The sequence below is a fragment of the Chionomys nivalis genome, chromosome 6, assembly GCF_950005125.1.
Source record: "Chionomys nivalis chromosome 6, mChiNiv1.1, whole genome shotgun sequence".
NCBI lineage: Eukaryota > Metazoa > Chordata > Mammalia > Rodentia > Cricetidae > Chionomys > Chionomys nivalis.
The window spans coordinates 49,456,156-49,478,558 of NC_080091.1; the positions used below are offsets into that span (position 1 = coordinate 49,456,156).

General features: G+C 42.3%; 1 protein-coding gene across 10 annotated transcripts in view; it reads right to left on the reverse strand.

The window, feature by feature from the left end:
* Ldb2 (LIM domain binding 2) overlaps positions 1–22,403 on the reverse strand; it is a 336,977-nt gene that overhangs the window by 110,065 nt on the left and 204,509 nt on the right. The window lies entirely within an intron of this gene.

Sequence of the window (22,403 nt, forward strand, 5' to 3'; positions counted from 1 at the left end):
CTTCCATCACCATCATTGCTACATTATATCCAGAACAAACATAAACGAGAAGACACCATGACCTTATATTCTTAATAAATCAATTCTATTCTCTCCCACCTTTATTGTGGTTGTGTCTGTTTTGGTTGTTGTTGATTTGTTTTGTTTTGTTTTTGAGACAGAATCTCACTGTATAGCCAAGAATGTTTCAAATTCATAATCTCATTGCGGCAGCAGTTACTCCCCACTGGGTGCCCAGTGATCCGCAACACCTGGGTTAGAAAAGGAAATGCACACATTCACTAGAACTAAATGGCATCTGATCCTGTGCTTGACTCACGCCATCCAAGGGTACCCATTGTACGACCCAGGCTGATGAGGAGTGGCCTTACCAGTAAGCAGGATTTCTGGGGTTTCAACTTGATCCCCTGGAGGATTTCTTAAGTAGATTTCTGATTTTAGAAGTAAAGATACTCCGCCCTTTCCCAGGAAGAACTGCTACCCTTTCGACTCCTAATTTCATTCTCGTTTATAGTGCTTTGTCTATATGTGTGTTTAATGTATCTGTCCCTACAGCTGGACAGCAAAATACAGAAATAAAAGGAAAGAATAAAGTGGTTTTGGAGAACCAGCCATCTTCTAAGATATGCCAGATATATAGTATTCTAAGGTATACAGCTTTAGAAATAAACAGCAGTCTTCCTGGACATTGCAAAATTACAGTGTGTATGAAATAGGGGAAAACAGGAACTTTCCCATAGTAGCTCCTTACTATCTATGGGTCTTGTTCTCTGCGTGCTTTCATTTTCTCATTTCCAATGGGGATGATTCTCTATTGTCCCAACCAGGTTGTTGGAATGATTCAGAGAGGTCATATATGAAGACAGAAGAGCATCGGCTATGCCCACTAACCATTTTTATAACAACATCATCACTATTATCACTACAGATGCCCTTGGCCACGACTTAAATAAGTTTTGTTATTCTCCAGGAATTAGAGCCCAGATGTCAGAATGAAAAACAAAAATCCTCTACAGGGTTGAGAATAACTGATTCAGCTCGAAGTAAGCCCTCCATCAATGACCAGAGGAAAAAGTGAATGACTGTGAATGAGAACTCAAAGAAGAAAATGAGAGGCAGAGGATTTAGATGAGCCTGTGAAGCCAGCAGGAGCATACGGACTGCACAGGACGCTGAGTTAACAGGATCCTCCTCTCTGAGATGTTTACAAGGGCAGGTAACACATATTCATGCAAGGTACCTGCACAGAATCTAGCCTCAAGCCAAAAGAAGTCTATAACAAACTTTGAATTCCATTCCAATCTTCTAATCATTTATTTATCCTTCCTAAAAAGTAAAAGCATAAAGGAACAGGCTGACAGATAGAAAATGCTGTATTAATTTTATGCAAATTTTTCTTCTAAATTATCTCTTTACAGTTTTTCCTGGAAGAGTTTGGTTGTCCCTCCACGCAGACCATTGCCCAGTTGCGCACATTCCTTCAGTAAGCACGAGGAACCCAGGCACTTTACCATATTCATCCTTAGTTCTGGGAAATGATACCTTAGGAATGTTACAATCCCACTAGAGAAGATGCTCAGTAATCCTTTGATAAACGATAAAATAACATAAAAAAAAAAGCTTTGTGCAAAAGGAAGTACAAAAAATACTAAAAATAAATGTTAGAGACCTTGTTCTTTTCTTGCTGCTCTTGGTTTTTTTTTTTTTGTTTGTTTCTTTTTTTTTTTCTTTCTTTCTTTTTTCTTTTTTTGGTTTTTCGAGACAGGGTTTCTCTGTGGTTTTGGAGCCTGTCCTGGAACTAGTTCTTTTAGACCAGGCTGATCTCGAACTCACAGAGATCCGCCTGCCTCTGCCTCCCGAGTGCTGGGATTAAAGGCATGTGCCACCACCGCCTGGCTCTTGCTGCTCTTGGAAAAGCCCACCCCCACTCCCCACCCATGTGGTTTCTGTAAGATGCATTAGGTGAAAATATATCACCCAGTTAGAACAATCAGCGAGATAGGAGACACTTTTTTGCTATATGGTTTTATTTTCCCTGCTAAACAGATCATTTGGAGTATTACAATTACAAACAGAGAAGAGGACGCCTCCCTGTGAGAACTGATAGTGATTTTTGCTAGAGCCTGAAAGCGTCATGAAACCCCTCTTTCTATTTGCGTTGTAGAGTCAAAGACTACGTTAAGGAAAGCCACGTGTTTAGCAAGCTCAAAGCACTTCTTTTGTGTGCGTTCTTGCTCCCCACAGCTTCCCTTAAAAATGTGTGGACTCTTCCACAGAGGAGTGGAGATACTAAATGGCTGGCCTTAACACAAATTCGCATCCAAAATGGAAGTTAGAAGAAAAAATTCACTATTATGCTTTTGGTAGCATGCTGGTATCTGCTCAACCACTGCCTCTTTGGACAAAAGCACCCTGCTTTTCTAGGGCTCACCGATTCGTGTGGTGTAAACACTACAGTCACACTGATTTCAAGGATTTCACTGTGTTGTCCCTGAGTACAGTCATGAATAACATGTCTCAGCTGGCACTCCTGAATGTTAGCAGCTGGCTTCAGGACACTATAGTCTGTCTGATTCTCCCATTCAGTCCATCACAGTCATGAGTAAACAGTGACTGTCACTCCAACGACACCTGAACGTTATGGCCATATGTAATATGTGGGACCGATGTATTCCAAAGATAATGCCTGTAACTTTAATAAGGAAGCACCACAGTCCATTCAGTTGGAAGCGTCATGATGGCAGGATGTAGTTCATCATGATGAGGAAGTCACAGCAGAAGAAATGGGAAGCATCTTCTCATACTATGTCCACAGCCAAGAAACAGGGAGTGAGGAATAACTGTTCTCAGGTTTCTTTCTCTCTTATTCAGTCTGGGACCCAACTCCATCCAATGGTACCTCCTATGTTTAGAGTGGAGCTTCTTGCCTTAACATATCTAGATTTTTTTCCTTAGAGAAGTGCTAAGAAATTTGTGTCCATGGTGATTCTAAATGGACAGGTTGACAGTCAAACTTAACCACCAAACATGCCAAATTAGCTATGTCTTGGTTTATGTAGTTTAGTCTTAATAATATAAATGAACCTCCCATAGTATCAGGTTGATAGAGCTGAATTCTCAAACAATTATAAAGACGGTCAAGCTCTTCAGTTTGCCCACAGCATGCTTGGTAGAGACCTAGAGGATTAAAGGGCAAAGTGGCAATACATTTTTATAAAGAGAGTGTGAGAGAGAAGATGGGCATTGGCCAAAGTATGCCTTGTGGTCTGAATGTCTGAACCCACTCTCAGCCACAGTTCATAAAAGGATGATATGGAGTGCTCATGATCAGGATTAGCACTCTTAAGGTTGATGCCTCCAATTGCTTCCCTGCCTCCCACCATCACTAGAGTGACATTATCCTGTAATCAAGCTGGCTTTGATCTATCATAGTGGCTGTGTTCTTAAAATGCTTTGAATTAGAAAGTCCTTCCCCTACCTCAGGCTCATAAATCTGAACACTTGGTCTCCAGTTCATGGCTCTGTTTGGTGAGGTAATAAATGCTTTAGGAGGCGGATCCTTGCTGGACAGAGTTTATCATTGGGTACCGGCTTTGAGAGTTTACAAGCTTGACTCACTTTCTGTTCTGGTTTCTCTGTGTGGATGAGAATGTGACTAGACTGTTTCCTGCTGTTGGCGGTCACTGTGGCATACCTTCCCTGCCGTTACGAACTCTGTCGATCGGGAATAAAGCAAAATAATCCCTCCTTCCTTCAGCTGCTTCTGGTCAGGGGATTTTATCACAGTCACAGAAAAGTAGGCAATGCAGTTCTCATGAGCTCATCACTGAAAGGCCTGACCATGCCATCTTTCCAAATCACATTTAAGTTTCAACAGTAGCTTTTGGATGTGACATTGAAATTACTGCCACCATAGAGAGATGGACACAGCTTCCGGCAAAAAGCTAAAGCAACCAGAACAGTTAGAGAAGGAAGAGGTGCGTGCAGGAATAGGAGATGAAAGAGCCTTGTCTATGGGGTGAGGGTATTGTCTTCAAGAGCATCAACATCTTTTCCGACAACCTAGTCATTGCACTTTCCAATGAAGGCTTTCGTGTGACACAATGATTATTGAAGTATGTGTCTGGGAATAAGAAGACGCAGGGCATTAGGGAAAATCCCATATCTGAGAAACTTAAAGATGGTAAAATATAAGTCCAGGGAGCAGACATGGGAAGCTGAATGTCTGAAGTGTAGCCAATCAGAAGAGGGATGGTTTGCTAGACTGAGCCTGTAGCCTACGGATTGTGAGGCCAGAATGGGTTACATAGATCTTGAGAACCAGAAAAGAAGAGAGAGAACAGAGTGCTGAAGGATGTCAGGGTCTAGGAACCAGCAACATCATTCTCAGATCAAGGGAAATACAAAAGAAAGAAGAGGAACCCAGACTGTGGACAGGGACCTCCAGACTTCTCTATGAGAGGAAGAACCTAGCATTCCCACTATCGGGACCTCGATGGAGTACCCACTTCAAATATTTCCCAGGCACCCAGCCAACAAGGCCTAGCCTGTACTTCCTACCTCATCCCTTAGACTCCAGCAAGGAAGGAAACAGCAGCTACATTGTGAAAGTGGAGAAAGAAAGGAGAGCAAAAACGATCGGGAAGAACAGAACTTTCCTTCTGCTTCCAGCCTGAGTTGGGCCTGGGCTGGATAAGAGATGAAACTAACTCAAATTCAGGTTTGGCTGTGGTAGAGCAGCAGGTAATCTAGTAACTACACTGAGACCATGTTTGCAATTTCAGAGGCTGAAGGCTGGTTATAATGGGAAAGTAGATGTGGGTAGCATTATGTAGGCACTTAAGTAGTGCAGGATGGGGCACTAGGTTATAATAGTAGCCCCACAAATGATATTTTTACCTGCAGCTTTCAAGTATAAAGTTAAACCAACCGAGTGAGTAGCGAAGATATAAGATAGAAGGGTCCCAAAATGACATGACTTTAGAGTCGGGTGAGTCATAAATGTATAGGAATCTGTAGTACAAGAAAAAACAAAACAAAACAGAGACAGAGATTGGGGCTCAACCTAAACACCAGAAAAGTAAGGCAGTCAAGCCACTAGAGGAGTATTACCTCTTCCAGGACTGGGTGACCGTAGACTAAGCAGCCTAATATTCTTCTCTTCCCATTTTATATTCCCTCTAGTGCTGGGATTAAAGGTGTGTGACTCCCTAGGACTGAGATTAAAGGTGTGAGCCACCACCACCTGGATTTGTCTCTGTACTGATCTTGTGTAGCCCAGAGTAGCCTTGAACTCATAGAGATTCATCTGCCTCTGTCTCCCAAATCCTGGGATTAAAGGTGCATGTCACCATTACCTGACCTCTAGTGGCTTTAGCTTTGCCTCTGGTCTTCAGGCAAGATTTATTTATCAAAATACAAATAATATATAACTACAGGGACATTCTTATAAATGGAAAGAAAGGAAATCAGATCCAGGGAAGGGGGTCATGTGAAGACAGAGGCAGTGGTCATGTGACACAAGGCACACCAAGCCTGTCAGCATCTGGCCACCAGGAACTGGCAGGGAGGCAAGGGGCAGAGTTTTCCTTAGAATCCTAGAAAGGCTGGACCTATCCCGTTGACATCTTACTTTTAATCTTCTGGCCCCTAGAATTGGGAAAGAGTTCGTTTCTTCGACTTTAAACAGCCAAGTTTTTGGTCATATGTTTTGGTATCCATCATAAAGAAAACAAGCCATGTAAACATGGAGCTATCAGGCAACAAAACAAGACAGCCTTTTATCACAATCCTCACGGCTAGCCTGTGCTGTACAGTAGCTTACAGGTGCTTTTACTTTGCTTGCTCTGGCTCATATGGAGAAATAACGAGGCCCTGAAACTTCACTAAGCCCAGCTGTGGCCCGGGAAGCCTCTCAGGGTGGAGCCAGAAGGTAACAGGAACAGCATGGAGGAGAGCGGGGACCTTGGCTGCCTGTAGCTGTCCCTCTAGCTGCAGCCCCACAAAGACAGCGGACTCTCCCCTCCTCTTCTCCCCCTGCCTCTGGGACAACCAGGCTGCTGCTGCAAACAGAGTAAATAGAAATGAAAATGGCTTCCTGCCATTTCAAGAAGTCCTTCTCCACTGATTCCCTGAGCCTTGCCTCCTGTTAAGAGAAAAATCAAGGATCCGGGGTTCTTCTGACTTCATGGATGCCCTCTGAAGGCCTGGCTCCATGCTGTCTGTGGCTCCCCTCCTGTTACCTACTGTTAAAGAACTGTTTTATGGAGACAGACCCTTGGGAGAGAAAATCTACAATGTTTTGCAAAAATCCAAAACATGGAGGGCTCCTGGGCACTCAAAGAGCAAAATCCTGGATGCAGGCCAGCCCAAAAGCAGTGTTGGCATCTCTCCCTCTCACTTGACTCGGACAGAACAGGCAGCTGTTGTTTTCTTATAGAGCTCCATTGTCTGTCTATTTTCCTTTCTCTCTTCTCTCTCTCTCTCTCTCTCTCTCTCTCTCTCTCTCTCTCTCTCTCTCTCTCCTCTCCCTCTCCCTCTCCCTCGAATGTGGTGGTGGTAAGGCAAAGAAAAGGACCTTATTCCATTCACAGTGTGTGGCTGGGGAACTCCCTTTGGGATACAAGGAAGAGGTGGATAGGAGGCATATGGAAGCTCCCTGAACCCCAAGTTAATCTCCTGAATACTGTGTCTATCTGCTGAGGGAAGACCATCACTACATAGAACCTATGAATGTCAAGGCACAAGGGAAGCACAGAGAGGGTAACAAATTTGTCAGATAATTCCCAAAAACAGGGACAACACGGTGTTGTAGCTAAGACCTCTGCCAGCTCTAGGAATGGCCCTAATGGCTGTTCTCCGGAGATCTGAAATGCCTGTGCATCCCACCCATGGCTTTTCCAGGGTTGGGTGCAGCTTTCAGCAGGGAAAAGGAGGGAAATCAACATGAACAGACCTCTTGCCAGGAGCCAAAGCTTGGGTTGCATTCCTAAGCTGCTGTCTCTCAGGTTATCTTTCAGACGTGAGAGAGGCTGTGCGATCCTCTTGAAAAGCTACTGGATAACAGACATTATTATGACCACTTTAGGACTGAAGACACTGAGGGAGGTGGGTGGAACCTCTAAGCAAGTCCCCAGCAGTCCTGGGACATCTCAGTGCCCCACTGGGTCTCTGTTGACAGTCTTCAACTTCCGTATCATTGGAACATGCAAGGGAAGAAGGGAAATGTAAAAGATTTCTATGTAAAATCAGGCAGAGTTGGATTTGGGATGGATTTCAACCATAGGAAACCCACAATTGCTCAGTTTCTTCTATTTGTGAGCTTGACTCATGAAGGGGACATAGGGTTCTTCCCCAGAAAAACTGTCTAGGGAGAGTTGAGCTGAGGAAGACTCAAGGCCACTTTGAAGTCTGCTGATAAAAGTGCTGGGTTAGACTGGCAAAGTCTGCTTCTCATGGGTTAAAGAAAACGGGTACCTGCACTTTCCCAGGAGTGGCCTCGCACACTACATGCTTTGTTTAGTGTTCTACGGAACACTCAAGCGATGACAGGAGGTAGAAGGCCAAGAGTTTACTCTGAGGCTCTGCTTTTGAACAATCTAGCCTTCCTTCCTGGAGGATGAGGTTTCCGAAAGCTTACAGAGGAGAGAAAGAAAGTCAGTTCATTAGCATAGGGCATAGCCACACACATCAATACACACAAGGACAGTACCCAGGAGAGACTTTCGCTCCTGCTCGCCTAAGAGTCCTAGCACCTTGGAGTGGGCTGTCCTTAACTTCTCCTTTTTACCTCCTCTTTTCTCCTGGCCACCCCTCCATAAAGGTGTCTAAACACTCGACAGAGTACCTGAGATCACCTTACTCCTCACCTCATTCCTTGCATCTGGCGACCTGGCATATGCTGTCATGTGATATTTCTCATATTCCTCTTTATTTCAGGCTTCCTACTCAAGGGTTTATAAAATGATAACCAGAAAGCGCTCTGTACTCAGAAAGACACGGAAATGAATTTTGTCCTTTTTTAAAATTTATGAGAATAAGAGGGGGACTGTCTCCTGACCCCTGTGAGCTTGCTGGCTTCACCCGTCAAAGGGGATGCTAGTCAAAACCAGTCCATCTATACATTCTTTGTTTTGTAGATGGGGAAAGATTTGTTATTTTTCAGCACCTACTCTGTGCTCAACAATCTGCAAAACCCCTTATATTTGTGAATTTATTTTGGCTGTGTTTTGTCTACTACTGACTCCCACTTTCCTCAGTGATGAAATGGGGCTGACTATGAGGAAAGAATTCTAAGTAGTTCCCAGAATATGGTACCAAATAAGTAAACAAAGCCTTTTTTATTATTCTTTTAAACAGTAGGAGTGAGATCTTTTTAGCCATGGTGGCCCATGCCTGTAAGCAAAGAACTTGAGAGGTTGAGGCAGAAGAATTTTTGTTAATATGAGACCAGCCTAAACTATGAAGGAGTATCAGCACAAACCGGGCTATAGAATTTAGACCCTATCTCAATGAAACCATAGATCAACAAGAAAGGAAGGCAGGAAGGCAGGCAGGCAGGCAGGCAGGCAGGCAGGCAGGCAGGAAGGAAGGAAAGAAGGAAGGAAGGAAGGAAGGAAGGAAGGAAGGAAGGAAGGAAGGAAGGAAGGAAGGAAGGGAAGGAGGGAGGGGGGGCAGAAGGAAGGAAGGAGGGAGGGAGGGAGGGAGGGAGGGAGGGAGGGAGGGAAGGAGGGAGGGAGGAAAGAAGGAAGGAAGGAAGGAAGGAAGGAAGGAAGGAAGGAAGGAAGGAAGGAAAACAGAGGTAATGAAAAGACAGAAAAGAATTAGAATTCTTTTCCCTTCAAGTTCATAGCTCTATATAAGCCATGCTTAGGGAACAGAGCTCCTTGTTAGAGGAGGAGGAGATGACAAAGTCAACAATACTGGGAGGCATGACATCAGCAATTAGATGTGACTTAGGAATGAGTCCACATGTAAATATTTTTCTCTTGTGCATAAAGCAAAGTGGAAGAAAAAAAAAAAAAACCAATGCAAGTTCTTAGTGCGGGCAGCTGTTGAGGATGAGGAGAGCTGGACTTGGCTTCTGCATGTGAACTGAGAGCCTCCCTAGAAGCTTGTTGCTGTTACAGCCCTTAGTAGACACTTTGTGCCCTGCTCAGTTTGTAACAGAGGGCATGAGGAAATGTAAAGAGAGTGAATTGTTCATGCTACACAACAAGTCATTGTGGCAACTGGGACTGAGATCTGTCCTTCCCTCCTGACTGGCTTTTCGAACAGTGTTTAAAGGACTGTCACTTCCTGGGGTCAAGGAGATCCAAGCTATGCAACCTTGTATGATATTATTCTTTCTTCTTTCCTGAGCATCACTGCAAATACATAGTTAGATATTTCACCACCAGGAGTGTTTATCCTTACAAAAAGAAAACATCCAAACCCTGACTGCTCTTGGGGCTGGAGAGGGAGGAGAAGAGGAGTGGGGGGAGGGGGAGAGGGGCGGGAGGAGGGGGAGGGAAATGGGAGGTGGGGAGGAGGTGGAAAATTTTTTTCAATAAAAAAATAAAAAAAAAGAAAACATCTGTACACAAGGATGTAACAAGTTTTTAAGAGGTGATTCTGGAAGGCAGCTACAACTGATAAGCTGCTGAAAATGCAAAAGAAAAGTTAGGTAATATAGGATCAGAGAAGTTTAGAAATACTCTATGAATAAAAAATTTAGAGTAGACTCTGATATACAGCAACTCTCCAATTTAGTGTTAGCACTACTACCTCCTCATCTCTATCAACATCACCACCATCATAACCCCATCAGAGACAATACAACCCTTTATAACAGTGTGTTTCAAATACTGTTAAAATTAAACAAGAGTCACAAAATCAAACTGCTGGATCATGACCAGCATCTTAAAAAGAATCGAATACGGGAAAGGTATCACAGTGTGGTATAATAAGTCTGATGAAAAGAGAAGTTATTTTAACATTCTCTTGTGTCGTCACGCGTTGAGACACATGTAAAATATGTTCATTGCTGTGGGTCATGGTCAAAGTTGCCTTGAAACAGTCCGGTAGAACAGTGGTCAGGAAGACCCAGCTCTCACTGGACACAGATATTCCTTGGAAGCTTCCACTGCTCTCCTTTTGAGTGGTTCTCTCTCAGGAACTCCTATATTTTTGTGGTTTGAATTCTACCCTCTGGGTGGTGATGCTCACAAGGGAAGCTGATGGTACTTATCCCAGCCTTCCTCCAACCTTTCTGTCCTGCTTGTCCTCCCAGGTTATATTGGTCTGGCCTTATCCTGTCCCTTCACCTCAGACATATTCTCGTTTGCTGCACACATTCACAGCTGCCTTTGGAAGAGCTGGATCACACACAGGGCTTCTCTGTCTCAGGGTTAAGTCAACTAAAATCTGTATCCAGGCTATAAATCAATTTCTTTCAGTAAATACTCCTGTTGATCCAAATCGAAATGAGAAACGCGAAGGGATATGTGTATAAATAAGTATATAAGTGTGTTATATATACACATATATTATTTCTTGTACTTAAAATAATCTTGCATTGGTAAATTTATCGTTGGCCATTTCATGGAGACACAGGAAAGTCTGGTATTCACAGGACACGCGTGTGAGATTTAGAAGGGTTAACTGACTTGAATAACTTGTCTAAGATCACAACAAATGACAGACCACAAATTCTAACCCAACTTCTGATATTTAATCCCTGGTCCTGCTGTGGCTCACAGCATCATGAACCTCTTCTTTCTTACACATATTTGTATTTCATTCAACTCTCTTTCCCAGGCATTTTATATTACCAGTGTACTAACTCTACTTGTGCCTTGATCAGCATCAGAGAACAGTAAGTTGTGGCAGGAGGTTTAGCTCATTGGTCTAACCCCTCACCTATTCTTGTAAAAAGCTGAACTGGAGCACCTTCATGAACACGGAGTTAAGAATTGTCTACGACTTTTTGTGTGTCACAGGACTGGGGTTGAGGATCTATGGCAGAATCATATAGATCTACAGATTTTGAATTATCTACTATCTGGTCCTTTCTGGACAAGTCTTGGCAAACTCTTTGCTAAGCTACTGGTGAAGAAATGATTTGGGCCTGATTCGCAATCTGCTGTGTTGCAACCCTTGCCAGTTCTTGTAGCTAATCCTTGTCCAGAGCAGTTCATAGATACAAGCAAGCTACACCAAGCAAAGGGGTAGCCTGGGAGTCCATTCCGCAACCTTTCTCCCTGATCACATGCAAGATAATTCCTGTTATCTACCACCTTTTCTGACTTTTGAGATTTCTCACTTTTGTGAACCTCCTATACCAGGAATTGGTGGTCACGGTTACTACACCACACATATGTAGCCCCACTACTGTATTTTATATATTTTATATTTTAAATATTTGCCGAGCATCATTTTAAACAGTTCTACAGGGCAGTATCACAATGCTGTAGCCTCAAACTGATATGTGAAACCTCCACAGTTAGCTTACTAATAGCGATAGTTCGATAAACTTACTAAGAGCAATTGTTCAAGTCCTTTAGTTCAAGGCTAACTTTCTATTACATAGAAGAACAGAGTCAATTCAAGTTCACAGAGCAACATGACATAAAATATAGAAACAGTTGAGGATTGTGAACCTCAGCCTAAATCCAGCTGGTCTCAGTTTATTATAACTGCATAGCCTTGGGCAAATTCCCATAACTATTCTATGCCATAATATTCTCTGTTGCAAAATGGTCTTAATAACAGCACTTATCTGAACAACTGTGTTGTAATCAAATAAGCTTAAATTTGTGTTCAGTAAGAGAATGCTTGGCATGTAGCGCCAGTCAATAAACAAAGGAATGGTTGTTATTTATTGAGTGTCCGTAACATGAAGTCGTATGTTAAGACTGTTCATAGATTATCTTGAACCTACAACCCTGCCACTGACCCCTGATTTATGATAAGCTTCTATATGAGAAAAGGAATTGGTTACAGCTGGTATGTGGGGAACTGTGCAGAACCCGCAGCCTGCGAGCCATATTCAGAAATAGACCTTTAGCTGGGTGACATCATTACTCAAGTGCTTGGTGAAAACATCTTAAAAATAACATGCACAAAGACAAGAGCTTGGAGCTTAAACTCAATGTCTCCAGTTTCTTCTTTAAACTTGGCATGGGGATGGTTATTAAGATCAAGGTATATCTTCAAGAGAATTTGGTCACGTGGACATCATGTGCCAGGTGGGCCATAGAAGAACTGTTCTTGCAAATCTCTATTTTGGGGCACTTCACATTACATGTTCCCATTGGTTCGTTTCGAGTTTCTTTCCCTGTCAAAGCAGTTCCAAGGTTTTCTCTGAAAGGTAAATGAGACAGTATATACAAAACTCTACTTCAGTCCCCTGGCCACAGACACACGGGCTCATTAGTTCATGTACTCCCTTCATGGTCACAGCTCAAACTCAATGCAGTCCAACATGTAAGACAAATCCATAACGAAATCCCCCACTCAGAATTCCTTTACAAGAAAGAGAAACAAACAATCAACAAAGGCAAATTGGAGAGCATCAGATAGACAGCAGAGGTGTCTGCAAACACGGAAGGCAGACATTCGGCTCCCTGGTGAGGAAGGATCCAGCCGGAGAATCAGAGTCCAACTCTTTCCTCACTGCAGGCTGGGATTGTGCTCTTTGGAACTATGCAAGAGCCTTGGGGAGCTGACAAGGGAATATGATGCCACAATAGACCATCTGTCCAAGCCTTTCTACAAGGAAGTCCAGGGTAGGAGCGGCAAAAGCTGCTTTCTACATGGGACAAAACTCGGCTCCAAAAGAGCTTCCATCCCTCCTCCTTCCTATCACCATCCCCTCTTCTCTTTTCCTCCTCCCCTCTGAATTTTTTTTACTTGCTTTGATTTAGTGATTCAGCATCTTCTTACTCTCTCTGAAAAACCCAAAATCAGACCCAAATGCTGCCTGGAGTCTACTGGTGTTCAGGTAGCAGATCTCCTGTAGGCCCTCTGGACAGGTATATGGAGAACAAGACTTCTGGGTTGGAGCCCACTGTTGACATCAAACATAGTTTCTGTACAGACACTAGCCAGGATCCTTTTAAAAATTAAGCACAGTGATGCAGGAACCATCACCATTCCCACTTTCCCAGAAGAGAAAAACAAAGGTCGGGAAGATCCAAATAGTTTGAAAAGACGCAGCCATGAATAGAAATGATAAATTAGAAACACGTTCAGTTTGGACTCAGAGTCTGCAAGGCGAACCCCAACATTGCTCATTTCCAGGATGAAACTGCAGCACCCGGAGTGTTTGTTGGCTAGGTCACCCGAGAGAGAAGGCAGCGAGGAGGTGAGTCCGGAGATTCTACCCAGAGTTCAGGGGTGCTTATGTGTCTGTGATGGGTCTAGGAGACAGGACAGGAAAGGGTTACATGGAAACTGAGCCCTTATTTACTGTGCTCGAGTCTCTTTTTTAAACTACACTACAGGGAAGGATTGTAAGGCTTGCCTGCTCCTTATTAAAAACAGAAAATCTGTTTAGGCAGCAGCTCCAGCACAAAAGCAGATAGATGGATAGATTACAGGCAGCAGAGAGCCAAGCGACGCTCACCCTAACATCAGGAGGGGCGGAGTTAGAAGTCATGTTGCCAATGGACCTGCAGATCCCAATTACACAGTGCTGCTTCCAGAATCAGTGAAACGACAGCGACCCTTCCTCCTCCTGCCCATGGAGGAGACAGAAAACTTCCTTCATGTGGAGAAGAGAACTGCTTTTCTCCCCTTCTCCCTTCCCTTTCCTTTTCCCTTTCCCTCCCTCCCTCCTTCTTCTACTTTCCCTCCTCCCCTCCTCCTCTGGTCTATCACTTCCTTTCCTCTCCTGCTTTCCCCACTATCTCCTTTCCCACATCATTATTGAGGATTGGGATTTGTGGTCAGAAGGTTAGGTTTGTAATTCCAAAAGGAATGTGTGTGAGTTTAGTATATTTGCTTACTTCCCCCCTTTTCAGAATCCACTTCAGGAAAAACTTCACTTAAAATCTAGATATATATAATTTTCATTATTGAGTTCTGGCTGTCCTGCCAATCTTTTCGTTTTTAAAAAAAAAAAATATTCCAAATTTCCATATCATTAGCACATGCAGGTTTTACTGGGACCCAGTTGAAAACTCTTGTAGGGACTTAATAAATGTCAGAAGAACAAGAACTCCACGGTCAAGGTGAGCCCTGCTGGCCCTAACTTTGACCTGGGATCAGCGATCAAGGTCACTTTAAAATGGAGCAAGGGTGTGAAACTTCCCACTGTGTTTCCTTAGTGCCCTCTGTCTACATATGTGTTAAATGTATATGAAAACTGAATGGGGGTGGGTCCTTCTTTCCAATTGCATGGTTTCTCTAGGTTCATGTGTGCTCCTCCTCTCAAACATTTGATTGCCAGTGGGCTGCTGGTGGCATACTGTGGGTAGAGGTCAGTGAGATGCTAAATACCCACAATGCATAGCTCAGCATCCATACTCCAGTGAAAAGTCAGCACATACTGAATGCCCAGGGTTGAGTGACTGCACATTACCCTGACGAGAAATTCTTGTTGGAAAAGATGGGAAATGTGAATAGCCAAATGAGAATATCTCTACATCCTGACATTTCTTCTGCACTTCCACAAGGCCCATTATACTCTGTTGGATGTCTATGCCCATCATGCTGAGGGAGCCTAAAAGGAAATGAGAGCAAAGATCAATATCCACAGTATCAGGAACGACCCTCATTTGTATATCGCTTTACTGTTTATCAAGTGTCTTCCCAACATTAACTCAACTGCATGTTCACTGGGGAAGGAAGCTAGAAAGATTTCCCTAAGAAAATGTCCCCATTTTATGCATTTCCAGAATTAACAGTTTCAAACAAATTAGAAATAGATTAAATGAGGTACCTTTGGTCAAACAGAAAAGCAATTACACTATAGGAAATTGTAATAATCCATCATAGCCATGTGGTTACTAATCTCGGGACTGCACTTTTGGTCAGCATCTGCTAGTACCCAAATTGTTCTTTGTCTCTGTAGCTGCCAGAGGGCTTCATGGGCTCACCCAATAAAACCTCTGGAGCACCTGTTACATTGTGAGTGACTGTTGGGTTTATGGTGGATTCCTTATTGGCCAAAGCTTATTTCTGAGCTCTGTGCTTATGAAAAGATAAGATTACTGAACACCTGTATTTGCTGGGTGTTATCCGTTAATTTTCTGTTGCTTCAATAAAGATCTATGACTGGAAGCAACTTAGAGAAGAAAAAGTTTATTTTGATTTATAGTTCCAGAGGAAGAGTAGAAAACAGCCAGAAGGCTTGGCTTGAGATGGTGAAAACAGGGAGTTGAAAGGTCACATCTTCAACACCAAACACGAAGCAGATTGAGCTAAAAGTAAAGTGAGGGTATAAACTCACAAAACTCACCTCCAGTGACAAACTTCTTCCAGCAAGGATACACCACATTCCCAGACATCAGCAGCACTGACTGGGGACCAAGTATTCAAATACATGAGCATATGAGAGACATGTCTCATTCAAACCACCACACTGGATAAGGAACCCGAGAAATTACACCACTACCTCAAAGCACACAGGGAGCACCTGGGGCGCTGATCTGAGCTCTGTCTGTCTGTCTGTCTATAATTCAGTTGAGATCTATGAAGTTAAGGGGTCTGGCATAAAGGAGTTACTGGATAAACTATTGCCATGATTGCTTTTGATATTAAGTGGACTGAATTTTGAAACACCATGGCAACAGGTGAAACACATTTCTGGTTGTATCTGTGAAGAGGTTTCCAGAAGCTTTTAACTAAGGAGAAAAGTCTCCATAGAAGTTCCATGGTCTGGGGTCCTGGACAGAATGAAAAGAAAAAGGAGAAAGCCGAAAGAGTACCAGCATTCCCTTTCTCCAAGTACTGGAGATCATGATGTTGGCTGCACTCTCCCACTAGACTCTAATTATCATAATGGACAGACCCTCTGGAAGCATGAGCTAAAAACTTTGCATCTCGTAAAAATTTGACAGGTATGTTGTCAATGACAATAAGAAAATTCACTAATACTTCCTTGTTATTTGTCATTACTAAAGAGAAAAACAATGAAAGAAAGAAAGCCTTCATCTATTGAAAGGACACATTCATGGACAGACAGATACACACACACACACACACACACACTTCTGTGTTAATTCCATGCCAATAATAAGGGAATATACTTAGCTTCTGTCCTCATTCAGTCTGTCATAACAAAACATCTGTTTCTCATCTACAAACCAAAAATTGATTTGCCTGAATGCTCTCGTATTTACACTCACGGGAATTACACAGCGATAAAAAGATGGCTCAACGGCTAAGCACGGGTCCTCATCCTGCAGAGCACCTGAGTTCAGTTCTCAACATCCACACCAGGTGATGCCTGACTACCTGTGACCCACCGTATTGAGATAGGTATGAAAGGTATTGAAGGAGCCCCTTTTATTGTCATTTTTAGTGACCATTGTCACTAGAATTATATGCATACATGCCCCCACATATGTATGCATACATCATGTGCGTTTTATTGTATGCAATTGTGTAATGTGAACTGATAAGGATTCTTATTTTATGCCAGGATAAAGATCCTGCATAGTCTCAATATAAATAAAAATATGAAACAATAATAAGGTCCATTTCTTTTTTTATTTTTTTTTACTTAAAAATTTCCACTTCCTCCCCTCCTCCCATTTCCCTCCCCCCCTTCCCTCTTCCCCCTCCCTCTCCAGTCCAAAGAGCAGTCAGGGTTCCCTGCCCTGTGGGAAGTCCAAGGTCCTCCCCCCTCCATCCAGGACTAGGAAGGTGACCATCCAAACAGACTAGGCTTTCACAAAGCCAATACATGCAGTAGGATCAAAACCCAGTGCCATTGTCTTTCTCAGTCAGCCCTCCTTGAGATGTCCCCAGGTGTCCATGGAGATGTCCCAAGCTAGATCCTTGGACAGCTGAGGAGAGGGAGCCTGAAATGGCCCTATCCTATAGCCATACTGATGAATATCTTGCATATCAGCATAGAATCTTCATCTGGTGATGGATGAAGCTAGAGACAGAGACCCACATTGGAGCACTGGACTGAGCTCCCAATGTCCAAATGAGGAGGAGAAGGTGGGAGAACATGAGCAAGAAAGTCAAAACAGCAAGGGGTGTGCCCACCCACTGAGATGGTGGGGCTGATTTAATGGGAGCTCACCAAAGCATGCTGGACTGGGACTGATGGAGCATAAGGTCCATTTCTAATGAACAGAAGTTCAATCAACTCATTGTCATTACTATACTAGCAACTTTTGTAAGAAAAAGAAGGAAAGAAAGAAAGACATATAGGAAAGAAAAAGGAAACAATATGCTATTATGAAACTTATGCTCTACTTGGCCAAATAAGACCAAGCTGAAAGAAATCTTTCATATAGTTACAAAAAAAGATGAATTATTATGTATACTTGATATTCATTATATTGGTTTTAGTATTAATGTTGTTTGTGCCTTTAACAATATAAATATCTTAGTGTTTTAATATGGATCATGTAACTAATGTTTATTATTTGAAAGCATTAGCTCTGATAATATATCCATATGGTGCCTATACATCTTTTTGTATATCTTCTCACTGCAAAAGTTTAATTCAAATTGTCACAGATAACTAAATCAATTCCAGATTTGACTTACTCATATATAGATTCCCATGTTTCTTACACATAATTCTCATAAACGTATATGTATTTTGTCTGTGCTTGGTCAAACAAAAATATATATCTGACAATAAGGAAACTGAGGCATATTACTAGGTGCTAGTTGGATTTACACAAAGTAAAGAAATGTATTTATAATCCAGTGAAAGTCTCTATTGTAAGCTATCTACTAGAGAAGCCAAAAATACTGTCTGAGTTTGGAGGTTCATACTGACAGTCCATGAGCTTAGGAGAGGGAGGGAAGGAGGAGGAAAGGAAGGGGGGAGAGAGGGGGAGGAGGAGAAGGAGAAAAGAGGGAGGGAGAGAGGGAGGGGAAGGAGGGAGAGAGAGATTCTTCATTGCTCAATTGCACTCAAGGGCACTGTTTACTCTTTTGCTGAGACAAGTTCGATGTCTCTTGGAGACTGCTCTCACGTATTGTTCCAGAGATAAAACCTGGATTATAGAAGGAACAGCAAGAAAAGATGACTAAATGTTCTTCTCTACTGCAGCCCTATCATTGCTATCTAAAGAGGACTTAAGAGGCTGGGACACATAGAAGGAAGGCACTACCAGAAGGTCCCATCACACACAAGTGACCCAGCCTGAATTAGAACACACACTATGGAGATTCTGTTCTGCCTGAACCATATTGTTAGGTGGTAACTTATACAGAAGAGGAACATCTATTCACCTACTACATGCATAGTGACAAGGTCCAAATATGCAGACTGCTCTAAGAAAGTTCTTCTCTCATCAATGGATAACTTATAATAAGTCAGGAATCAGAAACATCTTAAGGAAAAGATAAAAATGGCATGGACTAAGGATGAAACATGTGCCTAGATACACATTCGCAATTCAGTCCCTACTATTAAAAAGACACAATCCTATTGCACGTAATGGCTTTGTGGGAGCCTAGGTAGTTTGGATGCTCACCTTACTAGACCTGGATGGAGGTGGGTGGTCCTTGGACCTCCCACAGGGCAGGGAAACCTGCTTGCTCTTTGGGCTGAGGAGGGAAGAAGACTTGATTCGGGGAGGGGGGGGAATGGGAGGTGGTGGCGGGGAAGAGGCAGAAATCTTTAATAATTAAATAAATTAATTAAATAAAAAAATAAATTAAAAAAAGACACAACAGATATGATACTTGATTTTAAAATTAATGAAATCAAATATATAGTGTATGTTATAACTACTGTAGGAATACAAAGATGAAAAGAGGAGCCGAGCAAAGGAAAGAGTCTTGTCTATAGTAGAGCATGAGCTTGGGAACTGAAAGTTTGTTGATTCTCATGGATGGGGCTGTAGGGAGAAAGAAGGGTGGGTAGAACCAAGAGTCAGATGTGAGTCCTACCCAGAGGTTCTGCCCTTCTCACCTCTGAGCTTTGATTACTGGCCTCTCACTTAGTAGCATAGAGCCAGAAGACATTTTTCAACCTATGTGAATGTCAGTTCTATATCCTGGAGACAAGATAGTGCCTTTATGTCACAGCTGCACATATCAATACCCATAAAGCACTTAACTTAGACAATAAATGTTGGAGGAAAATTGTCTTGGAGTCCTATATGGGAGTAGGAGAGTGAAGAACAGAACAGTAGAATAAAGTCCAGCATGGCTTCAATCTCAGAAGACCTGGGCTTCTTCTAACCCCCAGACTTCCAAGGGTCTTGGAATCAATAGTGAATCAAATCAGCTAAACATATTGCACAAGATATGCTAAGGAGTTAAAATGCATACAGGACAAACAGATAAGAGTGGAGAAAGGCTCAGAAGCATATAGATGTTGGATGGAGGAATGCTGAGTCAGGCAGAGAAGACTCCCAGGGCCACAGAAAGCTCATGAGAAGGACTGGGTGACAAGCCAAGCCCAGAGCTGTGGTTCAGCAGCCTCTCTGTGTTATGTTCCCAGGAGATAAGAGCCCTTCTTTGGTAAGATTCTGATAGCTTATTAATCTGAGATTCTAGTTGGTTCCACACAGCTCCAGATCAAAAGCATTGCTGTAAATGTTTAGGGTGTTCTGCTAATTTCTTATGCCCATTGGGAAGTTTTTGCTCTGAAAAATGCTCACTTACTTACATGGCCCGAAGATAAAAGATGAGTGCAGATGAAAGATAAAGTAACTAGTTAGATGCAGAAAAGCTGGAATCTCTTTACTTACTATTTAGAAGCAACAGCCACTGACTCTTCCATAACTGAAGAAAAGTATAGGTTGAATTTACTACTAAGATGAAAACCCTTAAGACACAGGATTGTGGTTGGCAGAATTATAAGGAAACACTCTAAGTTTATTGGTCTGCGACTGTTCAGTATAATATAGATAGTATAGATGCTACTTTAAAGTGACTTCAAGGATGTAGGTGAAGTTCTACATCAGCTAGTCGTAACAGTGGAGCTTATCAAAGTGAGTGATTGAAGTACTTGATCAACTGAGCCCTTTAAAAACAGAGAGGGTTTGCCAGTTGGTGGGGAACTCACAGAGAGATTCAGTGTGAGACAGGAGATTTTTCCTACTGAAATGGGGTGAGCCTGAGTGACCTTTCCCATCCAGGAGGTGACCCTGGCTGACTGCCAACAAGCAGATGGTGGCCTTGAGTTTTACAATCGTAAGAAACTGAATTCTGTTATTGGCCTGAATGAACTGGAGGGTGAATTCTTCCCAGAGAAGACCTAAGAGAGATGACAATACCGTGGCTGATGTGTAGTGAGAGCCCAGCTGTCTCTCCATCTCAGTTCTTGAGCTGACAACTGAGAAGTGACACGTGTGTGTTTGAGGAAGACACTGGGTCTGGTCTACTTTGTCACAGGCAATAATAACCAGTCAAACAATAGAGTTGGGGCAGTGCAAACCATTGAAACACCCCAATCTGCCTTTTAACAACACATATGCACCACTTCTTGTACTCATTTTCTTCTAATTTTTAGTGGCATTAAGAGGCTCTTCAGTATCGAAAGGGAGGGGGAATGGTGTGGGGGGTGGAGAAGAGGAGTGGGGATAGGGGGAGGGGAGTGGGGAGAGGGGGCAATATTTGGGAGGAGGGGAGGGAAATGGGAAACGGGGAGCAGGTGGAAATATTAATTAAAAAAAAAGAAAAAGAAAAAAGTCAATAAAATGAATGTGCTTAGATTTATAAACTTAGGTGGTAAAAAGGATATTTGTATATATTAATAACATAATTATTGAATGTGATAGCTGCTATATATGAATACATAACACACATATTCAGCATTCATGTATATTATATATACAGAATACATTTTATATAGTTTGTATTGTATGTAGTAAAATGTATTATGCATTATATATGTATTAAAGAATCTTCTTTGTCAAAAAAAAATAAAAATAAATAAAAAAAGAGGTACACGAGGTAGGAGCCTCTTTCTAAATAAAGATTTCTAGTAATAGGCAAACCTGACTTTTCAAGGTGAGTACGTACCAATTTAAAAAAAAAATTTAACATCATTTTGAGCATTGTTCATTACCACGTTTACAGAGATGAAGAAAGAAAAGAGACAACTGTTTAAGGAAGCTGATGGGAGGCAAGGCTTCAAAAGTCAAAAGGGTGTGTCCCCATACTGTAATTATTTTAATCTGTCAGGGAAAGGAAGCAAAGGCTTAGAAACAAGCTGAAAGTAACTAGTCAAAATAATAAAAGATTCCAATTTCAGTTCTGCCAGCTCCATAAAGACATCTTTGTTGTCTCTCTTCGTACAAGCGGACAAGAGGGACAAACAAGTACAACCACGTCTCCAAGAAGGTAAAAAGGACCAGACTCTGCCAGAGGACTTCTCCAAACACCAAGTGAAAATGCTGCTTCCTTGAGGACCGTGAAGCTTCAACACAAGGTGTCTGGGAAGAAACCCATGCTGCATTTCAGAGAACTCAGCCAATGACAAGGGTGGTAGACTCTAACACCTATTCATTCTAATACCTATTCCAGCTATTTCATTAGCTGGGAATGTCTCCTGCTTACTCATCTCTTATGTTTCCTCAATAATTTTAAGATGTCGACAGGCACCTTGCTTCTTCCTAACAGAGGTTTGGATGGTGGGTAATCTTGTGCCTGGTAAGCTCTGCCTGTATGTACGCAGTTCTAAAGTTCAGAATGAAAAGAACATGAAGTAGAGGCCAGCAATCTGGAGTTTTGGTGGGGAAAAAGTGACTTTTCATTCCATTTTAGCACAATGCTTTCCTTCACTGGCTGTTCAGAATTAAGATGAGAAACAACGCTGGTTACTGGGGTCCTTTTGGAGTCTCCTCAAGAAAGTGTAACTCGCCTGTAATTCATCTTGGTATATATGACTCAGTTTCCAAAATCAGACCCTAGAACTGTAGGACATGCCCTTAGGTAGATGTCCCTTCTCTTTTATATATCCATCTTTCTGATAAATTGCATTAAAGTTGTTATTTTTCTAACTTTACATACCCATCTCATCAGGGAGCTCTCTCTCCCATAGATAAATGAGAAGTGAATTTTCATAAATGTTTATGAGGTCCAGAAAATAGTATGTCACTTTAAATAATTCATTACAAAACAACAACTGTATTTATCTCCAAATGTATTCTTGTTTGAAAGAGTCCTCTAATAGAAAACAGTTGGGCTGGGAGACACGGCACTACCTGGGCTCTACTCAACACTGTGTTTCCTGCAACCAAGAGCTAAAATAATGTCAAGTATAAACATGG